The sequence below is a fragment of the Triturus cristatus genome, chromosome 2_2 (genome assembly GCF_964204655.1).
Source record: "Triturus cristatus chromosome 2_2, aTriCri1.1, whole genome shotgun sequence".
NCBI classification, from domain to species: domain Eukaryota; kingdom Metazoa; phylum Chordata; class Amphibia; order Caudata; family Salamandridae; genus Triturus; species Triturus cristatus.
The window spans coordinates 329,244,514-329,264,741 of NC_140582.1; the positions used below are offsets into that span (position 1 = coordinate 329,244,514).

The following is a 20,228-nucleotide window of genomic DNA, read 5'->3' on the forward strand; positions in this document are numbered from 1 at the left end:
GATGAGCGGAACAGAGATTGTTTATAAATACAATATACATTCAAAAGTACTATTACCTGCCTCCCCAGACATTCTTTTAGCTTTGTGGACCTGGAATAATCTGAACTGTCGCACTTGCAGGCGAGAGAGATGGTTAGTAGTTGTTTTGGCAGCGATGACAAGGACGATGGGTGGTGCCAGCTGCAGTGGACTCCTGGTCAGGGCCCTGGCACTGATTAGTTTGCAAATGAAGCACTGCTTTAGGTGCAATACCCGTTTTGTGAATTGGACTACAGGTGAACTTTTTATTCTCCATATCAAGTGTCCAGGAGTCTTCATATGATCAGAGGTGATGGCATTGGTATGCTATTACCCGGTACAGGGAAGCACCCATGAAGAAAACTTTGACAACAGTGAGGAGAGTAATGGAGGATGTTCCTGAATGCTAGTCCCCGTGTGGCGATTCACACAAAATACCTTAAAGGTTTGTTCATGTAGAGCTATAAATCTCCATTCATGCTTTACTTGTATTTCCAATTTAAAAACATTCACACTAGTAGGCCCAGAAAGCTATACCAGGGCCACGTTTTTATGTGTTCAACTGTGAATTTCATGTGACATCTCCCACGGCTTCTATTCCCCCTGCACAGTTCTACCTAGCGAACATTTAGGCTCAGAAAGGATGGATCCCGCTGTGCACCTTTTTAACTCCATGTGAAAAAAAAAATCTTCATGTAGAAAACCCGTCCTCTAATCTGGGGGTGGGCCATTCTTCTGAGAATGCTGCAAAGGAAGTACATTCTTTGATCATCATTTCCAGGGTGTGAATGAGTTGGATAGGAGTTTATGAATTCCAATAAACATATATATTTGTTGAGATTCACAAACTTGCAAGACAAACACCTGCTTCTCGTGCATTGAGTAAATTGTATTTACGTCTGCCAGTAACCATTTTGCGCATTCCTGGAAGGCATAAATGGAGTATTTCCCACTGGAAAAGTATGTTTGCAGCCGAATATACCTTGACATATCGGGCCAATTGTTGCCTATTAGAACGGTTAGAGGCTAGGAAGCATACGAGGCGCCACGCGAAAGTTGCTGCGTAGGCTGCACTGTTTGTTACAGCTCTTCATGCGTGATAATGGCCAACGCTCCTGACACAGCACGGGCTCTCCTGTCGCGCGAGCCCAGCCTTCCCAGAGAGAGTACGAAAAATAAAGCTGTTGCAAATAACGGGAAAACTTTCATATTTAAGTAAACAGACCACGTGTCCGTTGTCAGTCGCGAGAGTTCGTCGTTTGACAGGAAAAGTGGACAGCTACTACGTGGTTCTCCTGGGACAAAAAGATTGCATATAGCATCTGTTATCCAGTGTAACTTATTAACTCGGATACGGTTTCCGTATCAGCCCGAGTGTGGTACCGGCTCCCATCATTATCCTGGTCTCAAGGTTCAAGCCGCGTGCACAGTCGCTGCTGACAGGGAGCCTGCAAGCAACTCTGAGGAAGAGAGCATTTAAGGTAAGCAGTAGAGAAATTATGCTGTTTTCCTTTTGGATTTTACAGGGCATTCAATTATTTTAATCTTTGGGCGTGTGGCAGAGCATACATGAATAAAAATTGTCCACTGCACGTTGATGGCATACACTGTGATTTAGTACTCTACAAGAGCAAAAAGGAGAGACATTCATGGCCTTAAATTAAATCTTACTGCACAAATGTCTCTAAAGGCAAGTTAAAATAGGCTTGGTGTGTGGAGACATGGCTGTGTTTCCAAGCACAAGAAGGCGTTTATACACATGCTTTTTAAACAACCCTGTAGAAATAATTGTTTTGGATGTAAAACGTTTGTAGTCTAAATAATGTTTATGTGCAACATCATTGCCTTTCAACACAGGGACCCCATTCGCAAAGATAAATTCGGTCGTAATCATAGGTTTACAACCAAGTTCAACTTTTACATGCTTGCCAGAAATTCACAAAGGGATTCCCAGCAGGCGTAACTCACCAGTAAAGGGATCTCTGCACTCCTAAATCCAGCTCATGGGGTGAGGCTCTGGGAAGTGGTATTCCAGGGCACGGTATGCCTTGGCGTTTGGGAATATGCACAAACATTCATGTCTGTAGACGTTCCTAAATCTCCACCTCTTCCCTTTCCCACCTTGGGAATGGTCAGAGGTTTACTATAAAGTACAGGGTTGAAGTAACTTCCTTTTCAGGGTGGAAATCATCCCCCAGATTTGAGTGAGGCTTTCTACATGCTGAAAAATATTTTCCATGGAGAGGAAAGCAATGTGCATTTGCACAGGTTATCCTATTATCTTTGTGGAGAGTTCTGTTTTATGGTAAACTCTATACAGCCGGAAGAGGAGCTCTCTGGAAAAGTAATCTGCCTATCCCAGGAGTGTTCCCGGAAAGCTGCACCTATTATAGCCTTATAGCCCACCGTAGCGTGCTATACTCGCCATTAAAGGCCCTATCCAGCGTGGGGCTCGGGCCTTTAACAAGGGAGCAAGCCTTTAATGGCTGGTGTGGACGAGCAACTGACTAACTGACTGATATATTTCTAAAGCGCACTATTGCCGAGGCGTCTTGGCGCTGAGCTGTGTGAAAAACAGACAAACGATGACAGATCTAAAGCTTGGGGAAGAGCCATGTTTTTATCATTTTTCTGAAAAGAGTCCTGCTGGACTGTAGTCGAATCTGTATGGGGAGGGAGTTCCATAATTTGGCCGCTTGGTATGAGAATCCCTTTCCTCCCCTTCTTATCGTAGGGGTACGTACCAGTCCAACATTAGTGGACCTAAGACAGCACGGTGGTACATACCGGGGAAATAGGAGTTGTATATCCGCAGCTCCTCTTCCATACAAAGCTTTATGCACTAGGCAGAGGGCCTTAAAATCCACTCGCCGCCGAACTGGAAGCCAGTGGAGCTGCTTAATACTAGCGGACATGGAATCAAGCAGTACCCGAGCGACCACATTCTGAAGTGACTGGAGTTTGGTAATCTGCCCTGTGCCAGCTCCCAAGTATAGAGCTTTGCAGTAATCAACTCTAGAAAGGGCTAAGGCTCCGACTACCGCTTTCCTTAGTGGAAATGGAATGGAGGGAAGAATTTTATGCAGAACTTTCAGCGTAAAGTAGCAGGCAGAGGAGGCTTGATTTATTTGTGGGGCGAGCGTTAGATCTTTATCAATCAGAAAGCCTAGATTCCTAGCCTTGGGCACAGGGACAGGGCATGTCCTGGCCTCGGGGGGCCACCATAGTTGGCTCCATACAGAGGGTTTCTGACCGAACTCGACGACCTAGTTTTTTTCAGTGTTAAGCTTCAAAAAATTTTAATTCATCTATGCCATCACTGCTGTGAGGCATTTACGAAACCGTACAGCTGTCATGTCCACACTTTTCGTAACCGACACAACTAACTGGGTGTCGTCCGCGTACGACACAAGCGTTAGACCATGATCTTTTATTAGTCTAACTAGTGGTGTGACATATAGATTAAACTTTGTCGGGGACAAGGCTGACCCCTGAGGAACTCCACATGGGAGGTAGAACTTTCCTGACTGAAGTCCGTCCCAGTGAATTAGCCCAGCGGAGGGCTATAATGCTATTAGAACATTCCCACACTAGAGGGGAGAATCTTATAACAAATAAAACAAAGGCCTCAGTGAGCCCAAGGAGATTTAAATCCCTCGGGCTCCATTATGCCTTTGTTCACAGCAACACCTGTGAATGACAAACATTGGAATGTTTGAGCTCTGAGCTCTTGCCAGACATTAAAAACCCAGAGCGCTCCATTGTCTTCAATGGAGCTCCCAACATTTCAATGTTCTAATACAGCCTTAGAGCCCGACGTAGCGGGCTCTTCCGGCCATTAAAAGCCCGCTCTAGCGTTCGGCTTGGGTCTTGAACATGAGAACAGGCCTTTAATGGCCAGAAGAGCCCACTACGGAGGGCTCTAAGGCTATTAGAACATTCCGCCCCTAGAGGGTATAATGTTCTAATTTGTTAAAAAAACAAAGGCCTCTCATTGCCGAAGGGGGTTTAGATCCCCTCGGGCTCCGAGAGGCCTTTTTTCACAGCAACAGCTGTGAAAACAAAAAAAACACTGGAATATTGCTTTCCGGGCTTCTACCAGCCAGTAGAAGCCAGGACCACTCCATTGTCCACATTGGAGTGCTTAACATTCCAATGTTCTAATATAGCCTTAGAGCCTGCCATAGCGGGCTCTACCAGCCATTAAAGGACCCCTTGCGTGCGGGTTTATTTCTCCCGCTGTGCGGGAGAAATAAACGGCGTTCGCGAACACGACGGCTCCCGGCCGTCGTGTGCACACGCCCACCGTAATGCACGACGGCCGGGAGACGTCGTGCGCACACAAGGGGTTAAAGGCCCGAGCCGAAGGCGAGGGACTTTAACAAAGCAGAGGGACTTTAAAAGCCGGTATAGCCCTGCTACAAAGGGCTATAAGGCTATTAGAACATTCTGCCACTAGAGGGCAGAATGTTCTAACAAAACAAAGCCTTCAGGGAGCGTGAGGGGATTGAAATCCTCTCAGGCTCCCTGAAGTCTTTGTTCACAGCCAGAGCTGTGAACAAAGAAACATTGGAATGTTGGTGCTCCGGGCTTATACCAGCCATTATAAGCCCGGAGCACTCCATTGTTTTCAATGGAGCTCCCAACATTCCAATGTTCTAATAAGATTTAATTCTACATTGCCTGTTTAAGCATCATCTACACTGGGCTACTGTCGCGGGGAGGGAAAACCTTTCAACAGAACATGAAACAGACACTGAGGAAAACTACAGTGGAAACAAGAGGCATGGAATGGGCAGACACCATGATTGTCTGGGTCCTTATCTGCCACTAGGTAAGTTTCTATGACCTCTGATTTGGAAATGTATACGACACTTTATGATGGCTTGATCCTGGCATTGCTCATCTCTGTGTCCTCATGTAACGCAACTGTTCGTCGTGTAAAGCGCTCGGATACCCAATACCTTCGGGTCAAGTTTGCGCTATATAAAACTCCGTTAAAAAAGAAAAAAAGATATCTAGGTTGTCATCATTGATAAGTGCTCGTAGGATGTAGGGCTGTGTGGTGGGTTTGCCTGCCTAGGATGTTACAGTCTCCCACTACTGTAATGCATGAAATGATTTACTGTGATTAGGATGCAGGTTATTGTCAGTAGGATGTGGTTTTGCGTGGAAAATATGTTTCATCAAGATACATTCGTGTGGTCCTGTCCGGCGAATGAAGTGTAGTGGTGTAGGTTCTGTTTACAGTATCCTAGGCAATGCGGCTTGTTAGCATCCTAGTGATGCAGTTTGGTGTGATGGGCTAGTGCCCTTGGGAGATAGAGCAGCGCTGAGTCTCTCCCTCTACATTTCCAGACCTATGACAAGATAATTAAATTCTATTTTAAACGTTTGTGGTACCTAATCCTTAAAAAGCTAAATTTGCTCTATTCATTCACACTATTAAATACAAGTTGGATCTCAAAAGAATGAGCTGAACCTCAGAGCAACCTGAAATTTGCTGGTTTACATCCCTTTAGCCTTTGACAGCCTGAGCTCTTCTACTCCTCTTTTGAAATGGATATATGGGAAAGATGAGGAGCAGCTAGGGATGCACCACCCACTGAAAAGTCACTGTTGAGCCACATTTTTAAAGTGTTATTTTTTGATTTGCTTGATCCAACAAGCTTTTATCCTTCTGTTCAGTCTAAGACCTCTGTAGTAGCTTTGTGCCTGGTGTTTGAAATCTCCCCAGAGACCACAATTTAGCTCGTCTTACCTTTGAAGGTGCTTCCTCGCTTCCGCGACCAGTCGCTGCTCGGGCAGCTTTCAGCTGAGCATCGACGCTGAGAGCTCACTCCCGGAGAGGCGAAACTGGTTTTGGCGGCCATATTGGGGTATTGGAGCGAGCAGACGCGCTCTAGTCTTCTACATAAGGGGATGACGTCTCCTCCGCGCAGTGGACGCGCATTGCGGACGAGCCGGACTCAGGCCGGAGTCATGCCAGAGTCCTGCCCGTCTGCGCTCGTCAGAGCAGAGGAAGCGCTAGGGGCTAGGGATGCTGCTCGGCGTTCTTGCTCCCCATCCTGTACCCGGCTGTATTCTAAGAACACTTTCAACTCTCTTAGACCCCCTTTGTTAAAATGACATCACAAATGTACTCTTGCGCAGCTGCGTCGTGGTGTGCACTGCAGATGTCTGAAGGAGTCGGGGACAGCCCTCCCGGTTCCTGTTGCCAATTCCCGCACGAAAATAGGGATACAAGAGCCCCCACTCCCCTCGAAAGAATTAGGCTTTCTCATCAATGCCCGTTCCTTGGTCAAAAACAATGTAGCCTTCAGAGACTTTGTATCCCAAAGGAAACCCTCCTGGGTCTTTGTAACTGAAACGTGGGGCTCAGACTCAGCAGGCCCTGATTTGCTAAACGCTCTCCCTGACGGCTATACCATGGTAAGACAGGATAGAGAGGGCTGTAAAGGGGGCGGAATTGGCATTATATATAAGATCGCTTTTACCTGCCGCATGGAGTCTCTTCCCTCTCCCCACAGTTCTTTTCAGGCCATGTTTTTCTGCCTTAGTTCCTCTCCCCTAGAAAAATTTTCAGGGATTCTTATTTACAGACCCCCAGGCCCCAGATCCTCGTTTTGCCCTGATCTTTTGGAAGTCATAGAGCCTTTTCTAAACAGGCCCTCCTTTACTATTCTCGGGGACTTCAATTTCCATCTGGAAAACAGTAATTCCAGCGATACGTTATCCCTCGTGGATCCACTGGCCTCCTTCAGTCTATTCCAAAAGGTGTCTTCTCCCACCCATATTGCCGGTCATACATTAGATGGTGTTTTTACGAATGACCCTAGGTTGGAGTTGGGTCCACTCTTTCCCCTTTCCTGGTCCGATCACCATGCAGTCTCCATGGAATTCTCTCACTGTGCCTCTCTCGCCCTTAGAAAAGATACAAACTGCTGGGTGCAGAAGAGAAACTTCCGGGGCCTGACTGACCAATCTCTGGGTCCCCTTATTGCCAATTTCAAGCCTCTTCCCTCACAGGATATCGACTTCTCAGCACAGGAACTTGCGAACACTATCGCAAAGGCAGTGGACTTTCTGGCCCCCCTTAAATCAGTATATAGCGCCAGGAAACGCCCTTCGGCACCTTGGTATTCTGACTCCCTTAGAATTCAGAGGCAGGCATGTAGGAGGCAAGAAAGGCTCTGGAGAACCCAGCCCGATGCTGAAGGCCGGACCAAACACAGAAAGCTTCGTAAGAACTATAAAGCGGCGGTGCTGGTTGAAAAGCAATCCAATTTCTCCAACCTTACTTCCTCTCTTTCCTCCTCTGGAGACCTGTTTAAAATTGTGGACACTTTATCTCTTATCCATCACCCAGACCCCATAGTTCCTTCACAAGAACTTTGTGATCAGATTTCCTCCTTTTTCCACAACAAATTTCTAAATATTCACACAGCCCTCCAGGCAGATAATCTTACACGGCCTTTCTCCTCGGATTTGGGGAATACGGCTCTTCCTGCTGAAACCTACTCCAGTTTTCCTCCCCTTGCGGCCTTGGACCTAGAGAGACTTTTGGACTCCCTTAGATCAGGTTCGCCTCTTGACCCCTGCCCGCTTAAAGTCTTAAAAAACTGTAAGGCTACTCTAATCCCTCCCATGCTGGCAGTTATGAATAGGGCTATATCCAGTGGGATTTTCCCATCCTCCTGGAAAACAGCCATCGTGAAGCCCCTTCTGAAGAAGACCACTTTGGACCCTGAGACTTTAAAAAACTTTCGCCCCATCTCCCTCCTTCCTGCTCCGGCCAAGATGTTGGAGGCTCATCTGAATTTCCATCTTAGCTCCTTTCTTGATAAAACCCGCCTGCTTGATCCATCTCAGCATGGTTTCAGAAAGGAGCATAGCACTGAGTCAGCCCTTACAGTGGTGGTTAACAACATCCGCGCTAAGGTCGACAGGGGTCAGACTACGCTGCTGATCCTGCTCAACCTTACCGCCGCATTTGACACCCTGTCCCCCACCATCTTGGCCTCCCGTCTCAGTGAGATGGGGGTGGAGGGTTTGGCTCTCAGTCTCCTTACCTCCTTCCTTAATAACAGGGAGCAAAGGGTTAAATTGGGTGACTTCCTCTCCACCGCCAAGCCTTTGCACTGTGGGGTCCCTCAGGGCTCCTCTCTGATCAATCAATCAATCAAGGCATTTATAGAGCGCGCTACTCACCCGGAGGGTCTCAAGGCGCTTGGGGGGGGTGAGGTGCCGCTACTGCTCGAACAGCCAGGTCTTGAGTTTCTTCCTGAAGGAGAGGTGGTCTTGGGTCAGGCGAAGGGCGGTCGGGAGGGTGTTCCAGGTCTTGGCGGCCAGGTAGGAGAAGGACCTTCCTCCTGTTGTCGCTCTTCGGATGCGGGGGACGGCGGCGAAGGCATGGTTGGTCGATCGGAGGTGGCGTTTGGGAGCGTAGAAGTTGAGGCGGTTGTTGAGGTAGCTCGGGCCTTGGTCGTGTAGGGCTTTGTGTGCGTGGGTGAGGAGACGGAAGGTGATTCTCTTGTTGACGGGGAGCCAGTGCAGGTCTCTCAGATGTCCGGAGATGTGGTTGCGTCGGGGGATGTCGAGGATGAGTCTGGCTGAGGCGTTCTGGATCCGCTGGAGTCTCTTCTGGAGCTTGGCGGTGGTTCCGGCGTAGAGGCGCTGGAGTCTCTTCTGGAGCTTGGCGGTGGTTCCGGCGTAGAGCCCGACTCTTTTCAACGTTTATGTGGCCCCACTTGCCAGGCTTGTCAGATCTTTTGGATTGGAAGTACTCTCGTACGCCGATGACACCCAAATCATGGTCTCCCTGTCACAATCTGTCGGGTCTACAGCCCTAAACTTTAGGACCTGTATGGAGGCCGTGGCAGGCTGGATGACATCAAGCTTCCTAAAGTTGAATGGGGAAAAGACGGAGATCCTGGTGTTCGGGAGCAACAAGGAGGTTTGGTCAGCCGATTGGTGGCCATCGATTCTGGGAGTCTGCCCCCAGCCATCCCTCGTTGCCCGCAATCTGGGAGTCCTATTCGACACCTCACTTGCCTTTGACAAGCAGGTGAATAGGACCGTTTCCACCTGCTGTGGGGTTTTAAGGGTGTTGAGAAAGCTCACCCATTACCTCACGCCTGACGCCCGGAAACAAGTCTCGGTTGCCCTTTTATCTTCGCGCTTGGACTATTGTAATGCCCTCTATCTCGGGATGAGCAATAAACTGGTCCATCGGCTGCAAGTGGTTCAGAACGCGGCAGCAAGGTTCGTTGCTAATGCACCTAGGCGCTCCTCTGGAACCGCGATCAGGAAACATCTTCACTGGCTACCGGTGTACGCCAGGATAAAATTTAAAACCCTGATCTTCATCCATCGGGCTCTTCACGATGCAGGGGCCGAGGGCATTAGGTCTCTGTTGTCCTATTACACCCCAGGCAGGGCCCTGCGATCCACCAGTCTGAAGTTGTTAACCGTCCCCCGCATTACGAAAGCAAGGTGGGGAGGCAGGGCCTTCTTCGCCCTTGCCCCCAGACTTTGGAACGAGATTCCCCCTGACCTTAGGAATCAGGAATCTCTTATTCTGTTTCGTCGAGCACTTAAAACTTTGCTCTTCTCTGAAGCTTATCCCTAATGTTCCTTGTCTTGCGATTTGGCTGATTGTTTCCATCAGTTGCGCCTTGACGCCCTTGGGCAAAGTAGCGCATTACAAATTTCCTATCAATCAATCAATCAACATCTCAACCACAAAGACAAAGCAAGTATGTTTTTCCTCAGTTTCCTTGTACACACCTGTTTTTCCACAAATGCACCCTAATTATTACACCTCCCCCATTCTTCATGGTCTTTGCACAAAACCTCCCAAAACGGCACAGATGTATCCAAAATAAGGTTGCAGCATTACTCATCAGTGGCGGGTTCAGAAATCACAGCACTGTCATCGTTTCACCTGCAACACTGCTTCAAGCAGCTGTCAGTATAAAAAACACAGTTGTAACCATAGCCATTTTAGCTCATACATAATCTCAAATCTATGCTGCATTCTACAGTCACTGCCCCTTTATCTATTCTCCCATTCCTAAACTTTTATGTGTGTGAATATTTTTCTAAATCTAAACATCTTCTTCTTAGAATTCCTTTTTTAGCAACCTTAGTACCAACCAAAATCTCTTCGTATTGAGAAAAACAGATCATAATGGAGTTTTATGCTCTAGTTTTCCATAATCAGCTTTCCCATCAGCATTTCAATGGCTTCAGGTGTATATATGCAAGGTATATTGTTCATAATAAAATAAGACGGATCTATGGCTTTTAAATGGCAACTTCTGGATGCCTACATTTTTCCAGATGAATAGTTGCCTGTATCTGTTTAGGGCAAGGTTGAGGTGAATATAAGTAGGAGGGTTCTCTGAAATCTGACCAAAGGACCAAAGTGGAGCTGGACCATTTGGTGGTAAAGTGATTCATCAAGATTGGACGTGTCATTCTCTGATTGACCTGCCTACCATCTCTTTCAACCTCTGCTGCACTAAATATATATTGAAGATGGGCCTTGTCACATGGTGCTGTATCATAGAACTTATGATGACAGCGCTATGCATTCACTGACTTTTTAACCTCATTCTACTACAGCATGTACCTAGACATGCCAGGAGCTAGTCTCCAGATACAACCTGTGTGAGGCTACAGGGTCCAAGGCTACAGTGTCCAGATGCTGCTAGTCGTGGTTTCCACGGTGTCAGCATCCAAGGACATTATGTATAGGTCTATCTTTAGCCATTGGTTATTGTTGCAACGGCCCCAGATACTGCTGAATATTAATTCGAGTGAACGGTCTCTTTTTCTCGATTCGCTCGTCCGCAGCTCTCTGCCATTTACACATGAGACATGTTCGCTTCCAACATTGTTTTTATAAAACTGGGGATGTTCATGTAATTGAGACCAAAAGAGGAAGGGGGACACAAGGGGCTTTTTGCTGCTTACTAGGGAGCAGGAGGTCCAGCATAAGAGAGGGCCCACATGAACGTTGTAATCAAAATTGAGTTTATGCTGTTCCTTATGAAGAAGAAGTTATAGAGTCACGGAAGACAGTGGTCCCATGGATCCCATATGGAGGGAATATTAATGGGAGTCCAAAATTTTGGATAATAATGCCCTCACACACCTTTGCAGGTGTCATGCTTCATCATCTGGGCTGCTCCTCGTCGGGTCGGCGGTGCACTACCCGACGGGCTCCCTAAAATTAGGGGCTCTTTAGCGGAGATCTTTTTATCCAATGCCGTATGGTGAAGTGCGGGTGTGGGGCCAATGTTGTGTAGATGAAGTGAGTTAAAATAGAGCTAGGAGTGCCGAGGTAAATAAGTATTTTATTCTGGGGGTCTCCTACTCTAGTTAAAAATGAAGAGCAAGGTACTAGATTGAGTATAATGTCTCATGTAGTGTATCCTTGGTCTGTAAAGTGTAGGTCAACATGTTTCTCGCTGTTGGACAAATATCCATGCGATTCTTCAGGACCAGAAAAAGAGAAATAACTATCTACACATGAGCTGTGTGGTATTACTCACAGTAGTGGTGCTTAAAAATGTCTGGATCTACCCTATTCAGTATAATCCCCAGGCATAATCAGTACCCGGTGGAGTAAGCATAACAAAATTGCTCCTACAATGTTAGGAAGTTTACATTCGTTATGCACATCAGTCGACCTGCCCTGTCGACCTGCCCTGTCCACCGAGTCTAGTACCTTGCTCTTCATTTTTAACTAGAGTAGGAGACCCCAGAATAAAATACTTATTTACCTCGGCACTCCTAGCTTTATTTTAACTCACTCCTAACTTACATAACATCTGCACTTACTAAAAATGTATGAATGCAGCAAGGATCTATTTCAAAATAGCTACATGAATGCTAACATAATGTCAAGTAAAATACGACTAATATAGGAGAAAAACATTTTAATTCTATCAGATAAAAACTAGGAGCTAAGGAACCATTTAAAGGAAAACAAGGACTGCAAAAAGGGAAACTACAGAAGCGAAAATTCAAGGAATTAGGAAGTAATGAATAGTGATTGCTCAAAGAACAAGACAATACTGTAGAACTGTGGATGGTCAGGAAGCAGGGATAACAGTAGTAATCTTTGGAAACGTAGCGCCTCATTTACTATATTTTGACGCACAGCAGCGCAGCAAGCCATCCTGCTGTGCTGCCCTGCGTCAAAATAAAAGGGCAGGAATGTGCTGTATCCACAAGATATGGCACATTCCTTTCCTTCTCCCCTGCGCCGGCACACAAACAGCAGCCGTGCGCCAATACAGTCACCCTTGCATCATGTTGCAAGGTTGCCTGCATTGTGGGGATAATTGATTTTATGCAGGAGGGAATACCTTCCTGCACAAAAACAATCATTAATGGAATTTTCCTCTTTCTATGCATGCAGCAGAATGCAGCACACATAGAGGAAAAAACTGGAAGAAATAAAAGCATTCTGCACGTTGCGCCAAGGTGTAGGATTCTGACACATTCTCAGTTTTAGAAAATGTTGTATATCTGGACATGCACCACGTTCCATGGATGTGGCAATGGAACACCCATGGAACGCCCCTTTCACGTAGAGTAATGCATAAAGGGGCCCATATTTACAAGGCCATGAAAAGTCACACAGGGTGACTTTAAGTGGCCTTGTAAATATGTTCAAGCCCATTGCGTCGCTGGTGCTTCAGAAAAAGTGACACACCTATGGGGCAATGGGCTTGTAAATAAGCCCCAAAGAGTCAGTTAAAAAAGAGCATTACTAGTGACCAACCCTGGATTAAAGCTTACCAGTGATCATGTGCCTTAAGTATGATCAAGCTTCCACCTGCCAGCCACAGTTGTGCTGGTTTCTCCTCCCATCTTTGGCCTGCAAGGGTGTAGATGAAGCAGCGAGAAGGGAATTCGAGGAATAGCAGTCATTGGCAGGAAAAACAACGGGCTTCCACAAAACCCGGCATGGATCTGGAATGAGTTGAGAATAATGGGCAAGAGGCTGGAAGTCAGTGTATAGATACTGAGCAAGATTAGGAATCTTAGATGAACACTGAAAAACCCAGCCCTAGCCTTGGGCAAAAGAGCACAGGCAGGGAATAGTGACACAGTCAGCATGGTATGTGTGTCATTGGCTGGCTAACTGACCACATATGGTCTGAGTGGATTTGTTGTTTGTTTGTCTACTGTTGGTCTGGGGACATATTGCATGCCTACTGATGTACCACCGTGTCACTGTAGATGTTTGGTTGGGCTTTTTAGTCTTTCAATGCATTTTCAAGTATTGGTAACACGTGCTAACTCGAGTTCCAGAATCTCAAACAGTGACAGTCCCCTATGGCAACTAACATAATATTTCATTAGACCAATCAGCTTTCCTTCCTAACTGGTATTTCGGAAGCAGTACACCCACAAGGGTCATGAGTAGTACATGAATCGAGTGCAGATGAAGAGGGCTGTCAGTCGAAGACTTGGCATTATTTGATATATCCTCATAATGTAAGGACTGTGACAAGGAATAGAAATGTAGTGATTATGCCAGAGGGTTTTATCGCACTCAATCCAACTCTTAGTCATCATAGTGCTAGGTTATGTCCTCTTTTCCGTGCCATCTGTCCTCGACCACTGTTGGTACTGTTTGGGAATTGCAAACAGATCTTCTAAGGGAAAAAAGATAGAATTACTCTTTCACCAACCCCTTGCTGCACAATAGACTCCTGAGCCCCCTTAGATTTAAAGGGGTCAATCATCCTGACAAATTCTCTCCATCGCCGGGCCATGAGTGCAGACATATCTGAAAAGATTCGGAACTGGGGCACCTCCATAGTTGAGAAGGTTCTTCTCTCTATGGCTTTAGACAGGATGCGCTCCTTAACACGACAGTTGGCAAAGTTCACCAGTATTGTGCGGGTGTACTTGGAGCTGAAGAAGCATTGAGCTGGCACCCTGTGTGCGCTAGTGATAGTCAAGTCTCCCATTAATTCAGGTATTGCTTTCTTCAGCAAAGAGTCCATCCATTAGGGTACATGTTGTCCTTCATTCCCTTCCAGTACTCCTACGTTTCGGAAATTTGAACGCCTGTTATAGTTCTCTATAATACGTGGCGGGTATGGGTACTTTCGGGGCATGAGTGCGGAGGGATGGAGGCAATGCAGAGCAATGGCACCTTGGTTGATGTGAGCTGAGAGGGAGGCATTGCAGGCTATTTCCAGCTCTGGTGGTAGCACAGGGTGGGTGATAGGGGGAGGGGGAGGGGGTGGCAGGATCACTGCAGTTAAAAAATGGAAGAGTTCACACTTGGATATGTAGAGTTGTTTATTGGCTAATGGAATTAAAAAATGGAAATGTAACAAATGTAGCAAATGTAGTAAATGCAGTATGACCTGTGCAGAAAGAGTTAGGTGAGGTACAGTTAGCAATGCTTAATGTTGTAAAATGCACTTTGGCACTTTAAAACCAGAACGATGCAATGAAGAACGGCAATGTGGAGGTGCCAGGTGGACCTATGGCGATACAAGTATCCAGGCAAGCATGAATACTCCTATATTTCAGAAAGGCATAAATCTGCAGCAAAACTATATTATTTTCTTTCTTCATGTGATTGGGGTCTAATTTGTTATGAACTTGTCGTAAATGGCTTTTCAGACTACTCTTTGATAGAGATGGAAGTGATGGGGATTAAGGTAGAAAGGTCTGCTGTGAGAAGGTCTTTCAGCACTGTGAAGATGTAAGACAAACACTGGTAAAAAGGGATACAAAATGAGATTGTAAATTATTTGAAGGTGAATGTAAACACGACTAGAGTGAAAAATATTTGGGAAGCATTTAGCACAATCATTCGTGTCTGTATAACTTCTAGAGGAATTTTGGAGAAGAAACGCCTGTCAGAATGCAGGACAGGATTAGAATTAGTGTTATATCAGGCAAATGAGGAAGTCTTACAAACTAGGACCCTTGCTTACCAGTTATCAATCAGACAAGCTAGACTGCGCATGCAAGATTATTATTATGAGCAAGGATACATTTCCAATATTGCATAGCTTCAAAATATCTATGAAGAAAGTGAATATGTGCGGGAACTTTTAGCCTGGTAGGCCCCAGAGCGGCAAGCTCAAATTAGGATAGCATCACTCTCTGATGAAGAAACAAGAACTCATATTGCACATCCTGTTCAAATTCAGGTAAAATTTAGCAAACGTTGTGAGTCGATATATAGTGCATGTCAGAAGGGAGATATTTTCCAACTCAGGCATTTTTTAAGTCATCTTCCTATTCCTAAGCTACGACAAGGTCAAACTCAAGCTTTGGTAGCTTAATTTTCTCTCGATTAAGTTGAGGAAGTAAATGGAAAGGCCTATGGCAAAGATGGCTTACCAGCTGAGCTATATATAAGAAATTCACATTTGTGTCAAATCCCGAGATATTAAAACTTGCTAACTATATTATAGAAGGGAGAGAAGTGCCCTCATCATTTCGTACAGCAAAAGTGGTGAGCTTCCTGGAAAAGGATTAGAACAGGGAACATGTGAATTCCTATAGGCCCATCAGCCTTTTAAATGTTGACTATAAGATTGTCAGCAGAGTATTGGTCAACCGTTTGAGTAAAATTGTGAGAGAAATTGTCCATCCGGACCAGTGTGGTTTTGTTTCTGGCAGACAGCTGTTCTACAATACAAATGTTTTGAATGAGGCCTTGGACTACCTTCTACAAAAACGATTCCTGCCCAGGTTTTGCTATTAGACGCCGAGAAGGCATTCAACCTAGTTTGTTGGTTGACCCTCTTTGTCATTCTTAGGAAATTCGGATTCTCCACTAGCTTTATACAGATTATATCTCGGCTGTATAAAGACACATCAGCTCAATTAATCATCAATTCTAGCAATATTGGTTCTTGCAAAGTTAACAGGAGAATGAGACAAGGTTGGCCCCTGTCACCTATACTTTTCGCTCTGTTTATAAAACCCTTAGCTATAGCTGTCCGGACCGATATGAGCATAGAGCCGCCAATAAGTGGGATGACTAACATCAAGTTATAAGCCGATTATATAGCTCTATTTTTAAAACCGGATTTGGACACTCAAAAGAGGGTTTTACACATTTTTTAAGACTGTCAAGCACTGGGTAGATATAAAGATTAATAAGCTGACAACTGAGATTTTAGCATGTAACCGTGCACTCAACACTTTCCTTACAGAATTTCACTCTAATGTTAATTCCAGGCCTAAGCGTTATTTAGGAATATATGTTATGGAGAACATAAATGATCTATATGCACTGAATTATTCCCCTCTGATTAGCAAAATGAAGGCGCTTTTCACAGGATGGGTCAACCAAACCTTATTGATAATGGGCCGTGTTGCATCAATTCGGATGTCAATTTTACCCTTGTGCAATTTCCTGATTGCAGCAATCCCCTGTGCTTACCAGGTGAAGTTCTTTACGGAAAGGGAGGGAAAGGTCTCTGCCTTCATATGGGCCAAACAAATGCCTACAGTGGCGCTAGGTACATTATATAGGCCAGTTAAAGAAGGGGGCCTCACCCTCCCTGATTTCAAAGAATACTGCTTTGCGAATTTTACGCATTGCTCTTAAAGGTACTTTAAATCTCCTGGATTAAATTGGATAGAATGTTTTTTCCAATATTTAATTTTTCAGGACTATGAGATCAATGATATTTATGCCTAGCTAGATCACCCAAAAAGGTTAGATATAAGATTCTGCAGTGGTCTCTAAAACGTAAGGGACAACTGTTTAAACATTATGATATTCCTGCTATCAGTGGAGTCACCTACGTGGCGTGTGTTCATATTGGGTGTCAACCTATATTAGATCAGTGGTGGTTTCTTTATTGGGGCGCGGGGGTGACACCCCCTGTTTGTTTGCCACGTTAAATCTTCAATTAATTAATACTGTTGATTCCTTTCTTTTTTTTTTGCCGCAGTGCGCGGTATGACCCGGGCAAAGAAAAAGAAGTTACATGAGATGGGGCAAGGGGGGGGGGGGGGGATGGGCTCCGCTACAAGCCTGTTCGATGATTGAAGGTGCAGGGCCTCCTTGAGGTGAAGTGCGCATGTCGGCTTGGATGGGTGCCTTGTTCCGCCCAGCTCAACAAGCTCACTTAAACCCTCACCAGGCTCGTTAATGTAGGAACCCAGGGTATTGTTACCACAGTCCCTAAGGCTCCAAATGAGTGTTGGACGCCCCTGACCCAGCCAATCATCGCACTGCTGGAGTCACAGGGGTGGGTTTGTGCCTGAGGGAGATGAGGTCATAACTTGCTCGCAGCCCGCAAGAATCGACTGTAATGAAGGACCCTGAGGCAAACATAAACTCATCGTGTTCGGGGATGAGTGTGTTTAAACTTTCATTTTAATTAAATTATCCTAAGAGTATTACCTGAGTCCAGCCAGGGCATTTAGAGCTGTGGGGCTCTTTCTTGCTATTGTTGTACGATATTCTTCAAAACTCCACATAAGTGGGTGTTATTAAAAGCAGATTCCTCTGAATAAAAATAACACAATTTTTTATTCAGAGGAATCCGCTTTTAATAACACCCATTTAGATTAAATAGAAATTTGCACAAATAGCGGATCACTTTTGCAAACACACCGAACAGAAGTCGATATACACAATTCTTTCACTTTTACACCGAGCGCTGCATTAGTTTTATGCCACAACTTAAAACCAATACAGCGCGCTGCGTGAAAGTGAAAGTATTGTGTATCCGATTACTGTTTGCAAAACTGTACACATTGATCAGCTATTTGCCACACAGGCACGTGCTTCCGTAGTCAAAAGTAGTTCTGTTTGGACTAGGAAATCTGATGTGACCCTTTGTTCCAGGTCAGACTCTGGCTGTGGCTTTATAATGGGCAGTGGAATGTCAGATCTTGGGAACTCAATTTCACTGCACATTATCCCCTTCCGCCAGACCTATTCATAAGAGGCTTGAATGTCTTGTGTGTTCGGACACCATGTTTACTGGCAGTTTATAAGAAAACATTACATTACACATTTAAAATTGCAATTAATGACTGTGTTCGAACCTTTGTTGCGTAATATTAAAAAAAATAATAAGCACAGCCAGGAAGGTGTTTTACTGTCAAGCTTTGTGTTTTTTTCTCATTGAAGCAAACAATGTTATTCTTTACAGCTACCTCTTCAGAGAGCCCCAGTGTAAGTAATATTTCTCAGATCCCCGCTGCTTTTAAAGGGGGCATATACACAATGAACTCTAAGCCGGCTCACTCTCATTGAAGAATGCAGTACACTGCTAGGGGTTCACTGACATAACATCGATGTAAAAAATATCGATGTTAAAAATATCGACTTAATATTATAGACAACAAAAATATCAACTTCTATTCTTAAATAGATAAGTACAAAAATATCGACGAAAAAATATTGATGTAAAAAATATAAATGTATAAAATATCGACTTTTATATCAATATAAAATAAAATAATATAGCCTTATAGCCCGCCGTAGTGGGCTATACCGGCTATTAAAGGCCTTCTCCAGCGTTCGTCTCGGGCCTTTAACAAGGGAGCGGGACTTTAATAGCCGGTATAGCCCAGGTACGAAGGGCTATAAGGCTATTAGAACATTCTGCCTCTAGAGCGCAGAATGTTGTAACAAATAAAACACAGGTCTCTTGGAGCCTGATTGGGTTTAAATCCCCTCGGGCTCTGAGACGCCTTTGTGAAACAACATTGGAATGTTGCTTTGCGGGCTTTTACCAGCCCGTAGAAGCTCGGAGCACTCTATTTTATTCAATGAAGTGCTCCACATTCCAATGTTCTAATATATATTAAGTAAATTAAATATAATATTAACAAAATAAAATAAAGTCAATATACAATTTAATAAAATATAACAAATAAACTTAATACAAAAATAAACACACAAACATGATAATTTATACAATATTTATTTTATGGAACCATTCTATTTATCAATCAATCCATATCTCATACACGGCTATGTGCCTACAACCCTGGGGCCTGCAGCGATGTTCAATGGTAGTCGTAAACACAGCTGTACGCCTACAACCCGGGGTTGGCAGAGCTAACAGATCTAACGGAGAACTAAAGAAAAATAGCAAATCGACATCAAAAATTACTAGTCAAAAGCCCTTTACCTCCCCCCTCCCTCGCCTCCCTCACATCCTCCACACCAACCCTACAATGATCCAGCTATGTTACTCGGGCCAACAATTCTTATCCGGGTATAGAGGCTGCGTACAAGTGTGTTGCACAGGTAAACTTCAATGCTATTCCCCTCAGAAAGGAAGGAGTCGCAAGATTCGTAGGTATTGTGGGCAGATGACCTCCCGAAATCGGTTGACAGTATCTGGATGTACGGAGACCATAGATCCGCATAGTTCTCTTCTTTATGATCTGCCACCATGGACATTCGTTCCGTGGCTAGGGTTAGCCAAAGCTTCTGTAGCCAAGTCAAATGAACCGGAACAGTCGGCGTGCCCCACCTAGCTAAGATTACTTGTGGCGCAGCTAATAGCGCAAGGGCCATCTGTCTGTCTCTTAGGGAGCACAAGGGAAATATCCGTGGATTTGATACGCCTAGGAGCGTGTACTCTGGGAAGCGCGGGATTGAGGTCCCGAATGCTTTATCTATGTCATCCAGGACTTCCTCCCAGAAGCGTTCTAGTTTGGGGCAGTGCCATAATAAGTGAACCAGGGAACCTGTCTGACCGCACCCTCACCAGCATTTTTCGGATTAGCCCTTATCCCAGCTATAAATGCGCACCGGAGTAAGGTACCAGTAAGATAATACTTTATATGCTGACTCTGTCCCCGCAGTGGTATGTGCTGTGTGGTGCGCTCTATAGTGGATGTCTTCTGACTATTTGTCAGACAGAGCGCGTCCCAACTCTTCCTCCCAGCTCTTCTGCCCTTTGCTCTTGTCACCCTTCTGGCCCCCTGTCAGCAGCGCATAGAGTTCTGATATAAGGTGTTTGTCATCCTGTTTTCGTATCAGCCATTTCTCAAACCCCATTAAATTACTCTAGGCCACCTCCTGGTATGTTGGCCTTGTGACCTAATGGTGTAGTTGCAGATACTGAAACCCGTCTGTCTGGAGGAGGACGTAGTCCTGTTTAAATTCATCAAATGGGATCAAACCGTCTGTATCATATAAAGACCCTATGCGTTTACAACCTTGTTCCCGC

The 20,228-nt window shown here is 45.1% G+C and overlaps 1 protein-coding gene across 1 annotated transcript in view; it reads left to right on the top strand.

Moving 5' to 3' along the window:
* Positions 1-1,412: 1,412 nt before the first annotated feature.
* The window catches only part of GIMD1 (GIMAP family P-loop NTPase domain containing 1), a 69,890-nt gene continuing 51,074 nt past the window's right edge, over positions 1,413-20,228 (top strand). The window contains exon 1 of the mRNA XM_085643235.1: positions 1,413-1,499. The gene's annotated coding sequence lies outside the window, so the exon portion shown is untranslated. The remainder of the gene's footprint in view (positions 1,500-20,228) is intronic.